This window comes from Cervus elaphus, chromosome 25 (genome assembly GCF_910594005.1).
Source record: "Cervus elaphus chromosome 25, mCerEla1.1, whole genome shotgun sequence".
Classification (NCBI taxonomy): domain Eukaryota; kingdom Metazoa; phylum Chordata; class Mammalia; order Artiodactyla; family Cervidae; genus Cervus; species Cervus elaphus.
The window spans coordinates 71,468,376-71,486,848 of NC_057839.1; positions in this window are offsets into that span (position 1 = coordinate 71,468,376).

An 18,473-nucleotide genomic window follows, 5' to 3' on the forward strand; every position below is an offset into this window, starting at 1 on the left:
ATACACAGAAGAACTATACAAAAAAAGGTCTTAATGACCTGGATAACCATGATGATGTAGTCACTCACCTAGAGCCAGATAACCTGGAGTGTGAAGTCAAGTGGGTTTTGGGAAGCATCACTATGAACAAGCTATTGGAGGTGACTGAATTCCAGCTGAGCTATTTAAAATCTTAAAAGATGATGCTGGGAAAGTGTTGCACTCAATAATGTCAGCAAGTTTGGAAAACTCAGCAGTGGCCACAGAACTGGAAAAAGTCAGTTTTCTTTCCAGTTCCAAAGAAGTCAAGTGAGTGAAATTCACTCAGTCATGTCCGACTCTTTGCAACCCCACGGACAGTCCATGGAATTCTCCAGGCCAGAATACTGGACTGTGTAGCTGTTCCCTTCTCCAGGGATCTTCCCAACCCAAGGATCAAACCCAGGTCTCCTGAATTGCAGGAGGATTCTTTACCAGCTGAGCCACAAGGGAAGCCCAATTCCAAAGAAGGGCAATGCCAAAGAATGTTCAAACGACCACACACTCACTCTCATGCTAGCAAGGTCATGCTCAAACTCTTCCAAGCCAGGCTTCAGCAGCGCATGAACCAAGAAATGCCAGATGTACAAACTGGATATAGAAGAGGCAGAGGAACCAGAGATCAAATTGCCAACATTTGTTGTATCATAGAGAAAGCAAGGGAATTCCAGAAAATATCTACTTTTGCTTCATTGACTACACTAAAGTGTTTTGACTGTGTAGATCACAACAAACTGTGGAAAACTCTTAAAGAGATGGGAATACCAGACCACCTTATCTATCTCCTGAGAAACCTGTATACAGGTCAAGAAGCGACAGTAAGAACCGGACATGGAACAACCGGTTCCAGTTTGGGAAAGGATATGACAATATGATATTGTCACCCTGCTTCTTTAACTTCTATACAGAGTACATCATGCCAAATGCTAGGATGAATAAATCACAAGCTGGAATCAAGATTGCCAAGAGAAATGTCAATAACCTCAGAAATGCAGCTGATATCACTTTAATGGCAGAAAGTGATGAGGAACTAAACAGCCTCTTGATGAGGGTAAAAGAGAGTGAAAAAACTGGCTTAAAACTCAACATTCAGAAAACTAAGATCATGGCATCTGGCCCCATCACTTCATGGCAAATAGATGGGGAAACAATGGAAACAGTGAGAGACTTTAATTTGGGGGGCTCCAAAATCACTGCAGATGGTGACTGCAGCCATGAAATTAAAAGACGCTTGCTCCTTGGAAGGAACTTAGACAGCACATTAAAAAGCAGAGACATTACTGTGTCAACCAATGTCCATTTAGTCAAGGCTATGGTTTTTCCAGTAGTTGTGTATGGATGTGAGAGTTGGACTATAAAGAAAGCTGAGCATTAAAGAATTGATGCTTTTGAACTGTGGTGTTGGAGAAGACTCTTGAGAGTCCCTTGGACTGCAAGGAGATCAAACCAGTCCATCCTAAAGGAGATCAGTCCTGAGTGTTCATTGGAATGACTAATGTTGAAGCTGAAGCTTTGGCCACCTGATGCGAAGAGCGAACTCATTGGAAAAAATATTGATTCTGGGAAAGATTAAAGGCTTAAGGAGAAGGGGACGACAGAGAATGAGATGGTTGGATGGCATCACTGACTCAATGGACATGAGTCTGGGCCAACTCCAGGTGATAATGAAGGACACGGAAGCCTGGCGTGCTGCCGTTCACAGGGTCGCAAAGAGTCAGACACAATTTAGCGAATGAACAACAACAATATTAAACTTGGCACAAAATGGTTATTCAGTCCTCCTGCACTTTCTGCTAAAGGACCCTGGGCAGGTGGTGCCTGCAGAATCGAGCAAGGCCACAATGTCAGGTGTCCGGTGAGACCCATAGAGCACAGCCCCAAAGGTACTGGGTCACTTGTCCTACACATCTGCCCAGTGTGGTATTTGGGCAGGGGTTTCCTGTGGCTCACGTCGCTTCAGGGGCAGGACCCCAGCCCCAGCTCCATGGCTGACAGCTAGCAGCCTGGGATCCCAACGCAGGTGGGGGCCGAGGGCTCTCTCCACCTGGAGCCTGGCCTCAGGTGAGCAAAACAAGGAGCCCCTTGGATCCACCTGAGCAGCAGCACCACGCAGAGCAGGCTGTCCCGAGGGGAGGCCGCCCAGAGGAGCCTCACCCCACCCCGACCACTCCGTGGGCCTGGAGGCCCTGAACCAAGTGGCACAGACGGGAAGGGGAGAACCTTCCACGGCACCAGGCAGCACCCAGACAAGCCCCGCCCCGCTGGCCCCCAAGGCCCAGCCTGCCTGGGGAACTCCCGCCCCAGCCCACCCCCTCCCCTGCCTCATCAGGCTGCCCCCTAACAGCCATGTCTCTGAGTCCAGACTCCCTCAGGCCAGACCCAGGCTTGTCCCCTCACTGGGGCCGGGCATGAACAGCGTTGACCCTGAGCCCCTGACCACAGCCCTGGTCACACAACAGACCAGCCGGCGCCCACGGCATTGCAGCTGAGCCGGGGGCATGGCGCTCCCCTCCCTGGCCCGGTGGGGCCTGGGGCCTGGGTCCGGGACCACAGGCCCTAGGGAGCTCCCTCTGCCGGGGTCAGGGTGGCAGGAGGGAGACCCGGGCCTGGGGAGGCTTCTGGGAGCCCCAGAGCATGCCCTCTGCTTCCCAGGCCCCACGCTAGCCCTCTCTTCTGCCCAGGCGTCCTGGGTACACCCCTCTGGATGTGAACGAGTGGCAGTGCAGGTAGGAACCGCGTTCCAGACCATCCAGGACACGCCAGGTCCAGCCTAAGCTGTAGAGAGCTGCTGCCTGGTTCCAGAAGTGGGAAGGCGGGGGGTGGCTGTCACAGTGCCCACACCTGTGACTCTGGGGACTTTACTGATGGAGAGGGGCCATCTCCCAGACCCACTCACCTGTCTTCTAGAAGCACAAGTACAGGGCGCCCTAACCTGGAACAGTATTACCCAGTGACAGTGACAAGGCTGCAGAGGTGACAAGGCCACAGTGATGGTGACAAGGCCACAGTGAGGTAACAAGGCCACAGTGAAGTGACAAGACCATAATGATGGTGACAAGGCCACAGTGAGGTGGCAAGGTCACAGTGCTGGTGACAAGGCCACAGTGAGGTGACAAGGCCATAATGATGGTGACAAGGCCACAGTGAGACGACAAGGCCACAGTGAGGTGATAAAGCCACAGTGAGACAACAAGGCCACAGTGATGGTGACAAGGCCACAGTGAGGTGACAAGGCCATGATGGTGACAAGGCCACAGTGAGGTGACAAGGCCATAATGACGGTGACAAGGCCATGATGGTGACAAGGCCCCAGTGAGGTGACAAGGTCACAGTGCTGGTGACAAGGCCACAGTGAGGTGACAAGTCCATAATGATGGTGACAAGGCCACAGTGAGGTGACAAGGCCACAGTGAGACGACAAGGCCACAGTGAGGTGATAAGGCCACAGTGAGACAACAAGGCCACAGTGATGGTGACAAGGCCACAGTGAGGTGACAAGGCCATAATGATGGTGACAAGGCCATGATGGTGACAAGGCCACAGTGAGGTGACAAGGTCACAGTGATGGTGACAAGATCACAGTGATGGTGACAAGGCCCCAGTGAGGTGATAAGGCCATAGTGAGGTGACAAGGCCATAATGACGCTGACAAGGCCACAGTGAGGTGACAAGGTCACAGTGATGGTGACAAGGCCACAGTGATGGTGACAAGGCCACAGTGAGGTGACAAGGCCACAGTGATGGTGACAAGGCCATAATGATGGTGACAAGGCCACAGTGAGACGACAAGGCCACAGTGATGGTGACAAGGCCACAGTGATGGTGACAAGGCCACAGTGAGGTGACAAGGCCATAATGACAGTGACAAGGCCACAGTGAGGTGACAAGGCCACAGTGATGGTGACAAGGCCACAGTGAGGTGACAAGGCCATGATGGTGACAAGGCCACAGTGAGGTGACAAGGCCACAGTGATGGTGACAAGGCCACAGTGAGGTGACAAGGCCACAGTGATGGTGACAAGGCCACAGTGATGGTGACAAGGCCACAGTGAGGTGACAAGGCCACAGTGATGGTGACAAGGCCATAATGATGGTGACAAGGCCACAGTGAGACGACAAGGCCACAGTGATGGTGACAAGGCCACAGTGAGACGACAAGGCCACAGTGAGGTGATAAAGCCACAGTGAGACAACAAGGCCACAGTGAGGTGACAAGGCCACAGTGATGGTGACAAGGCCCCAGTGAGGTGACAAGGCCACAGTGATGGTGACAAGGCCCCAGTGAGGTGACAAGGCCATGATGGTGACAAGGCCACAGTGAGGTGACAAGGTCACAGTGATGGTGGCAAGGCCACAGTGATGGTGACAAGGCCACAGTGAGGTGACAAGGCCATAATGATGGTGACAAGGCCACAGTGATGGTGACAAGGCCACAGTGAGGTGACAAGGCCATAATGATGGTGACAAGGCCACAGTGAGACTACAAGGCCACAGTGAGGTGATAAGGCCACAGTGAGACAACAAGGCCACAGTGATGGTGACAAGGCCACAGTGAAGTGACAAGGCCACAGTGATGGTGACAAGGCCACAGTGAGGTGACAAGGCCACAGTGATGGTGACAAGGCCACAGTGAGGTGACAAGGCCATGATGGTGACAAGGCCACAGTGAGGTGACAAGGTCACAGTGATGGTGACAAGGCCACAGTGATGGTGACAAGCCCACAGTGAGGCGACAAGGCCACAGTGGTGGTGACAAGGCCCCTGTGAGGTGACAAGGCCCCTGTGAGGTGACAAGGCCATGATGGTGACAAGGCCACAGTGAGGTGACAAGGCCACAGTGAGGTGACAAGGCTGCAGTGAAGTCAAGGGCAGAGGTTGGCCCAAGGCCTGCCCAGGCCCAGGCCAGCCCCAGTGGAGGGTGCTGGTGGGTCACAGCCTGGGCAGGGTTCCACAGCCATCCACTGTGGAAAAACCTCGTGCGGGCTCCCTGGGGTCAAGGTCAGGGTCACACAGTGGCGGGCAGGACTGTGGGGCTGGATTTCCCGACAAGGCCCTGGCAGCCACTCCTGGCTCTGGCGGGATAAAGTCACATTCCTGCACCGCTTTCCTGGTACCTGCCCAATACCTGCCTGGTACCTGCCCAGAGCTGCCAGCAGCCATGGAGGCTGAGCCTGCGGGAACCAGGAAGCAGCCTTGGGACTGTGGGAACATCCCACCGCACCCCTTGGAGTCCAGGGCTGAATCTGCAAGGTGGGGAGGGTGGCCCTCGTGGCCTTGAGTTGGGGGGAGAGGCGGCAACACGAGGATCTCCTGGACCTTTGACGAGGCTGGGGGCCCAGACGGGGCCTGACAAGGCCTGGGGGCAGGAAGGAGGCCTCCGTGGGTGGCTGGGGCTGCCGCCTCCCCTGGGAAGGCCGGCTCTGCGCATCAGCTGCAATAAGGCAGTGGGTCCCCGGGGGTAGCCGGTGGGTGGCCGTGCTGGGCTCTGTCCTAGAAGCCCTGAGCTGCAGGCACCACTCCTGCCCACCGGAGTCCAGGCAGGAGCCCCTCCCGCCATCAGGAGGGGACAAGCCTCTGCTCTGACAAGCTCCTAGCCCCGCTGCTTTTTCTCGCTGTTCAAACGACACGGTGTCCAGCTCCGTCAACTGCCCTTGATAGCTCATCACTTCTTGCTGATGAGGGTGCCATAAATCACTCAGGGCCCAGGGCAGCACAGAGCAGAGACTTCAGGGCTGCGACGGCTGAAGGGATGTGGCCCGGGTCACAGTTCTGGGGGATGGCATCAGTGCCCCACACCCTTCACCCCAAGAGCATGGCCCTGACCACATTGGCTCTCAGGTCTGGTGGTGACAAGGCCCCAGCAAGTGTCCCCAGAAGAAGGCATGAGGCCGGGGGAGCAAATCCCCTGGGCCCCTGCCTCCTCTTGCCCTGCTGCCACAGGCTGACAGCCCACCCACCTTTCAAAAGGCCAGCCCGTCCTCCTCCAGGCTAAGGGCCTGGACAGACCAGGGAGGCGTCACCAGCCCAGTGTCACAACCCTGCACAGACCATCGCCAAGTCCCGCTCATCCTCAATCCTAAATGCATGTCCTATCCAGACAGGACAGTGGTATCTTTTCTTACTTTTGATATCTTTTTAAATTTTTTAAGACTTTATTTTTCTAGAGCAGTTTTAGATTCAGAGCAAAATTGAGGGGAAGGTATCTTTTGTTGGGCGCCTCCTGCACTAACAACTGCCTCCTCTCTGAAGGGGGCTTGGCCAGCTGGCCCCACCATGACCCAAAAGTAGGAAGCAGGACGAGGGCTTGGTCCTCTCCTGGGACTTGGGGATCTAGGGTGGCATGGCGGGCCTGGCACACTGTTTTTTCTTTTTGTTGTTGTGGTTTTTTTTAAATTAATTAATTTATTTTATTTGGCAGATAATTACTTTACAGTATTATTTTTGCCGTATATCAACACGAACTGGCCACAAGTATACATGTGTCCGCCCCATCCTAAACCCTGCCCCTGCCTTCCTCCCCACACTATCCCTCTGGGTTGTCCCAGAGCACTGGCTTTGGGTGCCCTTCTCCATGCATCAAACTTGCACTGGTCATCTAATTTACATATGGTAATGTACATGTGTCAATGCTATTTTCTCAAATCATTCCACCCTCGTCTTCTCCCACTGAGTCCAAAAGTTTGTTCTTTACATCTGTCTCCTTTGCTGCCCTGCACGTAGGATGGTCCGTACTGTCTTTCTAAATTCCATATATATGCATTAATATACAATATTTGTCTTTCTGATTTACTTCACTTTGTATAATAGGTTCCAGGTTCATTCACTTCATTAGAAAACTGACTCAACTCAAATGCATTCCTTTTCATGGCTGAGTAATATTCCATTGTGCCTATGTACCACAACTTCCTTATCCATTCATCTGCAGATGGACATGTCCTAGATATTGTAAACAGGGCACACTGCTTTTTCACTTGAGCTCCACCAGGGCAATAAAAGTACAGCAGTGCACCACGATTCCCCACAACTTACCCCCAGTTTCAATCTGCCTGCGTCTGAAGGGATGGGCACCGGGGGGGTCCCGAAGCTGGGTCGAGATTGGCTCGGCCCCGCCCAGGCCCCACCCTCTCCTGTGGCTTTAATGGGGGACGTTGCTTAGGGGATGGAGAACAGGAACCTGAGAGCCCCCAGCACAGGGGACAAAGGGTCAAAAGGCCGGCACAGCAGCTCCTGACGGACTGAGGGCTCTGTGCTCCCCGCACCCCAGGCCGCTTGTGATGGGCGGGGAGGGGCGGTTCCCAGTGCACCCGTTGTCCCTTCTGCCACCCCAGACCCCGGGGTCTCACTGAGCTGATTCTCAGGCGGGGATGTCCACACCCTTCGCACTTCACCTCCCCAACTCCCATGGCCCCCACCTCCAGCCCCGCCTCCCTCCACCGCCGGCTGGAGCCAGCCTCCTCATCCGATCCCCGCCGAGGCCCCTGCGGACTCAGGAACAGGCCCCAGCTCATCCGGGGCCCAGAGCGACCCCAGGTGGGGCTGGTCCATACCTGTCCCCCACCGACCTCGGCGGGCACATCCCGGGCTCGGGTGCCAACCGGGACAGCTAGGGACAGTGGTCCAGGGACAGGACGCACCTTTGGGCAGACTCTCCAAGCCTGGGGCCTGTGCTGTGGCCACGCTGCAGACCTCATCGTGGTCCTCACAGTGGGTGAGACGGGTCTGGGTTGGCTCCTGAACAGGCCAAGGGAAGGGCAGGCAGGAGGTGATCTGAGCTGAGCCGGCTCGGGACAAGGAGAAAATGGAAGGTGCAGAGGTCAAGGCTCGCCTCTGGGGGTTCCCCTGTGGAGGGAGGACAGAGGGCAGGGGATGCAGGGGGTGCCCAGAGTCCGGCTTGTCTCAGAGGTGGGCAGGGGCCACTTCTCCAGCCACAGGGCCTAGGACACCGGCCTCTGGGACTCAGCAGGTGCCCTTCCCCGTGCTCCTGCTGCTCTGGAGCGGAGGACAGGGGGGTGGCCAGTGTGGGGAGGGGGCCTCTGACCCAGACCAGAGGGGAGGTTTTGTGGCCTGAGGGGCCACCTCTCCTTGGAAGCCATTGTCCCATTGTGGACGATGGTCTGAGCCACCCTCTGCCATACACATTAATTAGCAGAGTTAATATGTAATCCTGCACCCCGTGGGTATCTCACCAGCACTGGCACTATTGTTTGATAAGGATTTAATGAGAAGGAGGGAAAACACCTGATAAGAGCCTCCTCTTATTGTGAACCTCACCAAGGTCAAAAGGAAGGTCCAAAAGGAGGGTGCAGACCTGCCCCCCGGCCACCCACATGGGGCCACCCACAGGGGTGGCTAGGCCCCCGTGCTGGGACCCCTGGCGCTGGGACCCCTGGGACCCGTGGCGCTGGGACCCCTGGTGCTGGGACCCCTGGAGCTAAGACCCCTGGAGCTGGGACCCCTGGGACCCCTGGTGCTGGGACCCCTGACGCTCCACCAACATCTGCACCACCCCTGGGGGGCTGTGGGGTGATGCCTCCATGGCAGTCTGTATTAAAAGCTGAGGTTTTCCTGTTCTCACTACTTCGTGCCAGCGGCTGCCCCAGGCTGCAACCCTGAGGGGCCAGTCACTCAGGTCACCCCTGGGAGCCCAGACCTTCCCGTCTCCACGGGGTTTTCCCTCTTGGCTCACAGACAGCAGTGCCGGGAAGCAAGGCCGGCGCAAGAGGCTGTAAGGTGACCCATCGGCCTGTGGGCAGCTCCCTCCTGAGCACGTCCTGGTGGCAGGTCAGGCAGAGCGCGGACGCCGGGGCTTCAGCAGGAACATGCTGCTCAGCTGGCGGGCTCAGCTGTGCCTGTTCCTGGGCCAGACAGCCAGCGGGAGGGGCCGGTGACCAAGTGCCGCGCCTGCTGCTCCCCAGGTGCTCCTGCTGGTGGGAGCAGCCTCCTGGGGCACCTCCGGCCCTGCCCTCCACCCGGGACCCCTGCTGTGTCCAGGCCTCACCTCCACCCTCCTTCTCACGCACACCCTGCTGCCGCCCTTCTCGGCGCACGCAGGAGGAAAAGGAGACACGTGTCAGAGGGCAGCGCCCGTGGCTGCTCTCAGGGGGCCAGGCACCGTCCTGAGTCTCTGAACACACACACACACACACACACACACACACATGCTTTGTGGACGTGTCCAGCCCGAGGGCAGCTTTCCACACAAATGTGGGGGGCAGCCCCCTACCCCCCACCCCCTGCCATCCCGCCTCTGTCTCCTGAGCTGTGGGCCCAGGACGGTGTCTGCCTGGGGGACGCACATGGGCCCGGGAGGGTGTGCACACCAACACCGCCGGGAGCTGTCCAGGCCAGGCCCACGGCTGGGGGAGCCGGGCTCCCAGAGGAGGACCACCGGCCCGGAGGAGGACAGCCCATGTGCATGGCCCCTGCAGGCCCCGCACCACCAGCTTCCCTCACCGTCCTCGCCTCTGCAGCTTTGTGGTTACAGAAAGCACTGCTGTGCGCGTCCGCAAGCATTGGAGCGGTCACTTGGCTAGCCCGGGCTAGAGGCCCTCCTCTTTCAAAGGAGGCTGGGAGCCGTGGGGCTTACCTGTGTGCGGTTCCCATGGGTATCGAGTGAGTCAGGGTGTAGTGACTGGGGGTTAGCGGTTGCCCTTACTTTTCTGCGTATGTGACTCCCAATCTCTAAATAGGGAAGTTCGAGGCAGAACAATGAGCATATTCATTGGCAGGTGAGCACGAAGGTCCATCGATGTCCTGAGCAGGGAGTTGGGGGGGTTTGGGGGGGCGGCCAGCGCTGGAGGTGGGGTATCCGCGGAACCGCAAAGTGGTGTGGCTGACCACTGTTCTTTCTGGTTCGTTTTCACAGACGCCAAACTGTGTTAAATAAAGGACAGTGCGGTCCCAACCCAGAGGGAAACTCAGGGGACTGAGGGACTCCCCATGGCAGTCCAGCCTGTGAGCTGATCATGAGCAGATGGTACGCATTTGATACAGTGTCAGAATTGCAGGATTACTGAGAAAATATTGTCAGCGTCCACTCTTGTTCTCAGGCTGGTCACAGGGGAGGTGAGCTGGCCAGGAGGGGGCCAGCCCGGCGGTTCTTCAGGAGGACCCTGAGCGAGCATCCAAGAAAAACAGCCTTGTTTTCACAAGCTGAAATGCAAGAGCATGAAAGATTGATTTTTGAAAATATTATTCCTGAAATCTGAACTGCAGTTGGTGTTTCCTGGCAGTGGCTGTCTGGGCATCTCAGGTTCGGGTCCTCAGGTGGACCAGGGTCCACCCTGGGCTTGGCTGGAGCCGGTCAAGGAAGCAAGCTTGAACTGGGGAGGAACACCCCTGAATCTCCGTCTTGTCCCCAGCATCCCAAATCTGTGTGGTGACCTCTGCACGCAGCTGGCCTGTCCGGGGGGCTGCAGGAGGTGTGGGGCGTGGTCTTTCCACACCCTCTCTGGAGCCACTAAGCGTGACTCAGATGGTGCTGTTTTCCCAATTCTTCCTCAGAATTACACTCCATAAATCCGGCAAGTCCTATTTCTGGAAAGAAGTCCCATGGCCATGTCTCCTTTACAGCCCCCAATTGACCTCAGCCCAGCCAGGGCCGGCCCGGGATGGCCTGACCCACTGGCGCCCTCACTGCCTGGCCCTGGGCAGTGCCCAGCCCAGCTCCGGGTCAGGGGGCGCCAGTGAGGATGGAGCAAGCCCTCCCCGGCAAGCCCCGGGGGGTCCCCTGAGCTAGTCTGAGCTGCCTGAACCTGGCGGAGGGCAGACAGCACACACCCAGCCCCTGAGCTGCGGATGGCAGAAGGGCTTCTCCGGCCACTTTGCAGGTGAGCACCTGGGATCCCGTGACTCAGCTCAGGGGTGCCCGCGGACCAGCTGCCCACTTGTGGCCTGCAGCGTCTAGACAGAAGACCCCCTCCACGGCTCCCTCCTGCGACCACTGCAGGTTCAGAGCAGGATGCTCAGCCTGGGGCGAACCTGTGTCTCCCTCGAACCACGTTTGCCCTCATCTCACAGGTAGGGATACCGAGCCACCGAAAGGCCACATGCCCCACGGCACCCCAGCCCCGTGAACGCCCATGTCCCGGGAGCCTGGCATGCAGGGCGCCCGGCAAACCTTGTGCCCAGAGCAGGTCACCGGACACAGGCGGGACGCACCGGGGCCGGGCAGCCCCACAGAGCGTGTCCCACAGGCCTGGGAGGATGTCCACTGCTGGGCGGCCGGCCGACCCGCTGCCTCGGGACGCTGGTCTCCACCAAGGGCAACTCGGAGGCCGGCCTGACGACCCTGGCTGTGGGGCTGGCGAGCGGCATCCCTGGAGAGGCCCTGGCAGGGGTGCCTGGTGACGAGGGTCCCGGGCCTGGGACGTCTCAGGCCCTGAGTGGTGGTACAGGGCAGGGGTCCGTGCCTGCTGGGGCCCCAGCTACGGCCGTGCGCGCAGCCTCACTCGGGACAGTCCTGTGGGAGACTCACCAAGGTAGGTCCTGGCTGACCACGGGGCCTGGCCAGCTCCCACCGTGGCTTCGGTGTCCCCCGGAATCCAGTGCACCCCCGAGAGGCAGCAGCCTGCCAGGGCCGAAGCAGGGGAGTCTGGGAACCTGGGGACAAGCATTTGGAGACTGACGTTGCCCTGCCCTCCAGCTCCACCCCTTCACCAAGGAGGCCAGAGGCCCCAGCGCCCCCCACTCTGTCCCCATGGCTCCTTGGCCTGCAGGGAGACACCAAGATCTTCAGGGACCAGGTGGCTACCTGGGTCCTCTTCCTCCAGTGGGGACAGGCTGCTCCAGGAAACTCGTTTCAGTTTAGGGGACCTCTCAGGGGATTCTGGGCCAAGAGAGCTGGCCCCCTCAAAGAGGCCACAGGGGTCCCCAGACCCTGGGCTGCATGAAGTGCTTGTGGCCTGAAGCGTCTCGACAGAAGACCCCCTCCCCGGTCCCCCTCCTGTGACCACTGCAGGTTTGGGGCAGTATGCTCTGAAGGGTCCAGGGACTGGGAGGCCAAGGAGCAGCCATGGGACGGCCTGGATGAACAGCGGGTGCCAGGGCTGGGGCCTGCCTCCTGCCCTGACACGCATGAGCACCCCACGCAGCGCTGGCCCCTGCCCACTGCTGGTGTTGCGGCCTCTCAGAGAGTCACTTGGGATGCTGCGGGCACAGTGTGTCCTTGCCTAACCGGGCAGGGCAGCAGCGCTTCTGTCATCAAAGCACCAGCAGAGGCGTTGGGCTGGGGGGACTGGAGCCCACACGGCCCGCCCCGTGCTGACCGTCCCACAGACAGCACTCTTTGTTCCCCCGCCATCCTCCCGGCCAGGGTGGAGAGGCTGCATGGGGGCCGGCAGGGCTGCAGCCATGCCCTGGACATTGAGTCCCCCAGAAGCTGCCCTGTGCCAAGCAGTCTTGCGTGAGTGGCCTCGCCATCTAAAAGGCTAATTTGTGCAAATGAGTGTCCTGCTCACCGGCCTCTGCCTAGGAATGCACCTCCCCACCACGCCGCACACATTCCTCTCCCGAAAACTTTCCATCCTCAGCTGGCCTGCTGGGGGCCCAGGGCCGGCCTCAGGGAAGCCGGCTCCCCCTGTCGCGTCTCTCTGCCTTTGGGTCCAGGTGGCACCGGGGCCAGTCAGGGCCACTTGACCAGGTGGTTGGGGGATGGAGCAGTTCCGAGGCCCAGGGAAGCAGGGCTCCAGGGTTTCAGGACTCAGACTCTGCTCACCGATTTTTCCAGCGAGTCTCCACCTGAGCCCACGGTGTGGAGCCCCCACACCGAAGCCCGTGGCATCCCTGGTAACGGGTCTGTCCCACCAGTGGTGGTCCCAAGCTAGGCGGGGCACCAGCCTGAGCCACAGTGGGGGCACGGGGGTCTGGTCCTGTTCCCAGTGCCAGCAACCTCTGCCACCCCAGGCCCTGCCTCTCCAGGTGCCAAGGTCCACCCCCCAGCCCAGCACCTCGGGGACCATGAACCCCAGGCTCACAGAAGGCCTCTGACTCTGAATCCGTAGCTGGACACGCAGACACTGCTCACACTTAAGAATGAGGCCACAAGGGCAGGTGCACGACTGTGTCCACAGGCCCCTCTCCCAGCACGTTAGCAGGCGTTCTGAAGTTACTCCCAGATGAATATCTCCAGGTTCTTTTTTTTCTCCTGTTTTGGCCTTGCTGTATGGCTGGCAGAATCTTAGTTCCACAACTAGGGACTGAGCTGCCCAGGGAATTACAACCCTGGAGGCTTTTTGAAGAATTGCTACCAGGAGAGAAAGTATTTAAAAAGCAGACCCCTTAGACAGAGTAAAGCAAATCAGAAAGAAAAACACCAATACAGTATATTAACACATATATATGGAATTTAGAAAGATGGTAATGATGACCCCATATGTGAGACAGCAAAAGAGACACAGATGCAAAGAACAGACTTCTGGACTCTGTGGGAAAAGGCGAGGGTGGGATGATTTGAGAGAATAGCATTGAAACATGTATATTATCATATGTGAAACATCGCCAGTCCAGGTTTTATGCGTGAGACAAGTGCTCAGGGCTGGTGCACTGGGACGACCCTGAGGGATGGGATGGGGAAGGAGGTGGGAGGGGGGTTCAGGATGGGGAACACAGTAAATCCATGGCTGATTCATGGCAAAACCACTACAGTATTGTAAAGTAATTAGCCTCCAATTAAAATTAAAAAAAATAAAAAAAAAGCAGACCCCTTCCCGGGGAAGGGGGAACATCCCTGGAGCGTGCGAGCCTGTGGCTGCGGAGCACAGCGGCCTGTTGGGGACCACGGAGCTCTCAGGGCGACACCAGCTCTGGGCCCCGGACTCCCAAGTCCTCCTGACATGCCAAGTCCCTTGGGCCAAGCCCAGCCGCCCCGTGTCGCCATCGTCCCCTGGCCTTCCTGGCGAGGGTTTGCTTTGGGCCTGGGCTGACACTATTGATTGCTGAGAAGGGGGGTGGGCCAGGCGAGCGAGGCGCTCAGCCCAAGGGGACCTGGTCCTCCGCCAGCAGCTCTGGGGGGCCATGGGCTCTGGCACCCACTGCTGCCTGTGCCACATGCGGCCCTGGGAGGTCGGAGGAGCCGTGCATGGCTGTCATGCCTGCCCTCGGTCACCATCGGCGCCTGGGACAGGGGCCTGCTGCGGGGCACAGCGTGGGGTGCAGACATGGTGGGGCGTTTATAGCCACGCTCCGGGCGGAAGGCCGCTCTGGGGAAGTTGGCCTGCTCCACACAAACAAGAGCTTGCCCGAGGCCGGTGGGGTCTAGGCCCAGGCGATTCCCCCATGCTTTCTGGTTCCAGGGAAGCGTGAGTGTAGAGACCTCAGGAGCCTCCCGATCTGCCCGCCCCAGAGGGCGGATGCACGTGGGGAGCACGTCAAGGACGATGCACACTCAGCCAACTCCTTTCCTCTTCAATGACGTCCAGGAGCCACAGTCACCAGGCCTGGGAGGGCAGAAGCCGTCTCGACCAGGGCCCAGCCCCATGTGACCTGCAGGATCTGGCTGGCGGCCTCCCCCACCCATGCCGAATGCCCTTTCACACACGGTGGGCACAGCCCCATGGCCCCAGGACTCAGCACCACGCTTCCTGCAGGATCAGGGTCCCTGTTCACAGACGGTGGGTGGGGCGGGTGCTGGGGGTCCCCAGCCAGCACACAGCCTTGGTGTCTAGCTGCAAGTCCTGTGGCATTGACTCAGGGGGTGAACGGGCCCTCCCAAAGGGGGCCTAGGAGGACTGGGCCAGGCCCAGAGCCAATCTCTGAAGTGTGGGCAAATCCGTCGATGAAGCCGCCCCAAAAGTCAGCCCAGCAAGCCCACTGCACCCGGCCGGGACGCATCCGAGTCCACAGGGGGCTTTGGGCCTCCGGGGGGGGAGTGCAGAGGAGGAGCCCCGAGCCACCACTCACCTGTGAGAAGCCCTGGGGACTCCAACAACACCCTAGATCTGCGTGAACAGCGACTCAGAACACAGCAGGGCAGGGGCGAGCGAGCAGGGACCACGGGAACTCAGGAATGGGGCGGTCCCCGTGTGGCCACACTGCCAGGGCCGGCCCTGTGTCCCCAGGGCTCCGCCGTGCTGTTCTGACACGCACACGCAAGGACCCACTTCCTGTGGGTTGACTGGGCAGCTGGGGTGTTGCTGCTACGCACGTAGCCTAGTGGGTCAAGATAACCTTTGCCGATGGGAAGTGAATATAGAAGAAAACTCCTGGGAAATGAATGAGTCCCAAAGGCAGAAGAAAACATTTGTGCACATGCAGGCATTTGAGCTAAGCCTGAGCAAGCGACAGAGTGGAGCCGAGTCCTAGGTGGGCGCTGCGGCGGCCGAGAGACAGACACCTGCTGCCCAAGCGCGCGGCAGGAGGCACCCTGGCAACACCTGGGCCCTGACCCACGGCCGCCAGTCACACACTGCTGGTTACAAGTACATGTGTGAACATAAACCCCATCAGACCCGACGAGAAAACCAACTATGCACTCTGAACAAAAAGACACAGACTGAAAGCCAAAGAAAGGACCAGGGTGCTCCACGCACACATTATCAAAAGTGTCTGCAGGGGTGTCGGAGGAGACTTCAGGCAAGAGCATTAGGAGAGAGGAGGGGCCTTCCATGAGGATGCAGCTGGTTCAACCTGAGGACACAGCCGTCCTCCAACACGGCTTGAACACAGAGAGCAGAAGCTGACAGAACTGAAACACAGACAATCCGCCTCCAGAGAAGGTTTTAGCATCCCTCTTAGGTACTGAAATTAGTAAAAGTACAGATCTGAACAACACAATTAATCAATTTGACCAAACGGACTGATAATGGAATGCTATATCCCTCAACTGCAGAATGCACACTTTTATCAAGGGTGTGTGGAAAATTTACCAAAATAGCCCAGACTCTAAATCACAAAGCGAGGTTCCACAAATGTAGAAGGGCTGAAACCACACAGTGTATATTCTCTGGCCATGCTGGAATTATATTAGATTTCAATTACAGAAAGACAGCAGGAAACACCCTGCTCCCAAATATTTGGAAATTTAGCAACTGCCATGTAAGCCTCACACTTCTAAGTAACTTTTGTCAAAGGAGAAATGACAATGGAAATCAGAAAATATTTTGAACTGATAAGGAAAACGCAACATATTAAATCCACCAGAATGCAGAAAAGTGGTTATCAGGCAGAGCTTTACAACTTTTTTAATTGAAAAAGTCATATGTTAAAAAAGAGAAATACTGAAAATCAGTGAACTAAGATTCCAGTTCAAGAAGCTAGAAAAAGAACATCAAAGAAAATCAGAGAAAGAAGGAAAGTGACAGTGGTGCCTCTGAAGCAGAAGGCAGACGACAGAGACCGTCAGTGGGACCAGAGCCCAGAGCACTGAGCAGGCTCTGGGTGTGGACAAGCCTCCAGCAGGACTGACCCCCATGAGGGAGGAGACAACAGTCACCACCACGAGGAAGGAGAGCGACACGTCACCCAGAATCGCACAGACTTAAAAGGGATCATAAAACACGACGGGGCTTCCCCGGTGGCTCAGTGGTGAAGAATCCGCCTACTAACACAGGAGACACGGGTTCCGTCCCTGGTCTGGGAAGAGCCCACAGGCCGTGAAGCAACCAGGCCCGGGAGCCACAACTACTGAGCCCCAAGGGGCCTAGAGCCTGGGCTCCACCGTGAGAAACCCACGCCCCCCTCTCTCAGTGGGGCTGAGAGCAGCCCCACTCGGCCCGCCTGAAGAAGAGCCCCCCAGCAGCTGAGGCCCAGCACAGCCACAAATGAACAAATAACTTAAAAAAAACATGATGGTGAGCTTTGCATCAAATAAACACTATATTTTTGATGAAAAGGGCAAAATCCTTGAAAACTCAATTTACCAAAATGGACACAAACAGAATCACAAAGTCTGAATAGTCTGAGATTTATAGATGAAATTAAATCTATAAAGCTTTTGTGCCTAGAAAAGTCTCTGGAGAATTCTCCCACAGTGTCTTGCATATCTTGCACATCCAGATTTTTCCCTAGGTATTTCATATATTTGATGTTGTGTAAATAGTACTTTTCAATTAGCTTTCACTTCCTAAAGAATTTGTTGCTGGGGGGCAGAACTGGAGGTGGTTTGTAGCCGGTAGCCTTGCACATCCACTTCTTAATTCTAACCCTGTGTCCAAGTTCTTGGGACGTTGCCTGTGGGCAGAAATCTCACCTGCCAAGACGGCCATTTTGCTCTCTCTCTCCCCATTCCTACCCCTTCTGTTCTCTCTCTGAAGACAGTGGGCAGGTGTCCTTGACAGGTCCTGGCCTCGGGACAGCCTCTCAGACCTTCTCCACTAACTATTCAGTGATTGCAGATACTGCTTACGATATCAGATGGGTAATAAAACTCACTCTGTTCTGAGTTTGCTGAGCTCTTCTTCTTGCCTGTCTTGGCCAGAGTGGATTTTTTATTTTAGCGAAGGCTCTTTTGGCCTCTGCTGGTCGTCACAGGGTGAGTCCAGAAGTCAGGCTGTCCTGGGCTCCGTGGGCCTCGGCAGGTCCAGCTCTGTCCGAAAGGCCACTGAGCTGGCCTGGGGGCTGGGAGGGCAGGTCACCAGACCTGAGGTCCAAGCGTGCCTGCACACAAGGGGTTTTATGGGGTCCCAGCCTCAGAAGCATGAGCTGCGGGCAGGGTCCAGGGTAATTTTTGTCCTCCAGAGAAGGGGGAGGATTGGCTTGGCCCCTGGTCGAGGTCAGGGTCTGCACTCAGCCCAGCCCCCGAAGTCCAGACTGTGCCTCTCCCTGGGGGGCCCAGGACCCCTGGAACCTCCATCTCAGCTTAGACCCTGGCCTGGCAGTGGGACCTGGCAGTGCTGGGAATGTGAGTCCGACCCCAGGGCTGGGGACAGAATGTGCTTGCATAGATGTCCTAATGCCCCTTCCCTGCAAGCTCGGCCTGAGGCCAAAGGCTCTAGGCTCAGCTGAGGCCGCAAAGGTCAGCAGGCAGACCACACGGGTCAAACAGGAGAACACAGACGTGCAACTACAGAGACTGTGGACAGCCCCCAGAGCACTTGGCCTGGACAGCCCCTGGCACACGGCAGGCGCTCAGCGGGCAGGCGTGCAGGCTGTGTGGGAATTACTGCGCAGTGAGGCCTCCAGAGGAGCCGGGGTGGCCGCTCGGGCGGGCTGACGACGCCTCCCACAGCTTTCCTTCTGGTGGCACTGGGTCTTTGCTGCTGCACAGCTTTCTCGAGTTGCAGCGAGCAGGGGCAATGTGAGCGTCGGCGGTGTCTCTTGTTTGGGGCAAGGCTCTAGGGCACACGGGCTTCAGGAGTTGTGATACACGGGCTTAGGTATGTGAGATCTTCCCAGACCAGGGATTGAACCTGTGTCCCCTGCATTGGCAGGCGGATTCTTAACCCCCGGGCCACCAGGGAAGCCCCCCTCCCACATCTTACAGTCACATCAAAACAGGACTCTCATCCCTGCGTGTTGCC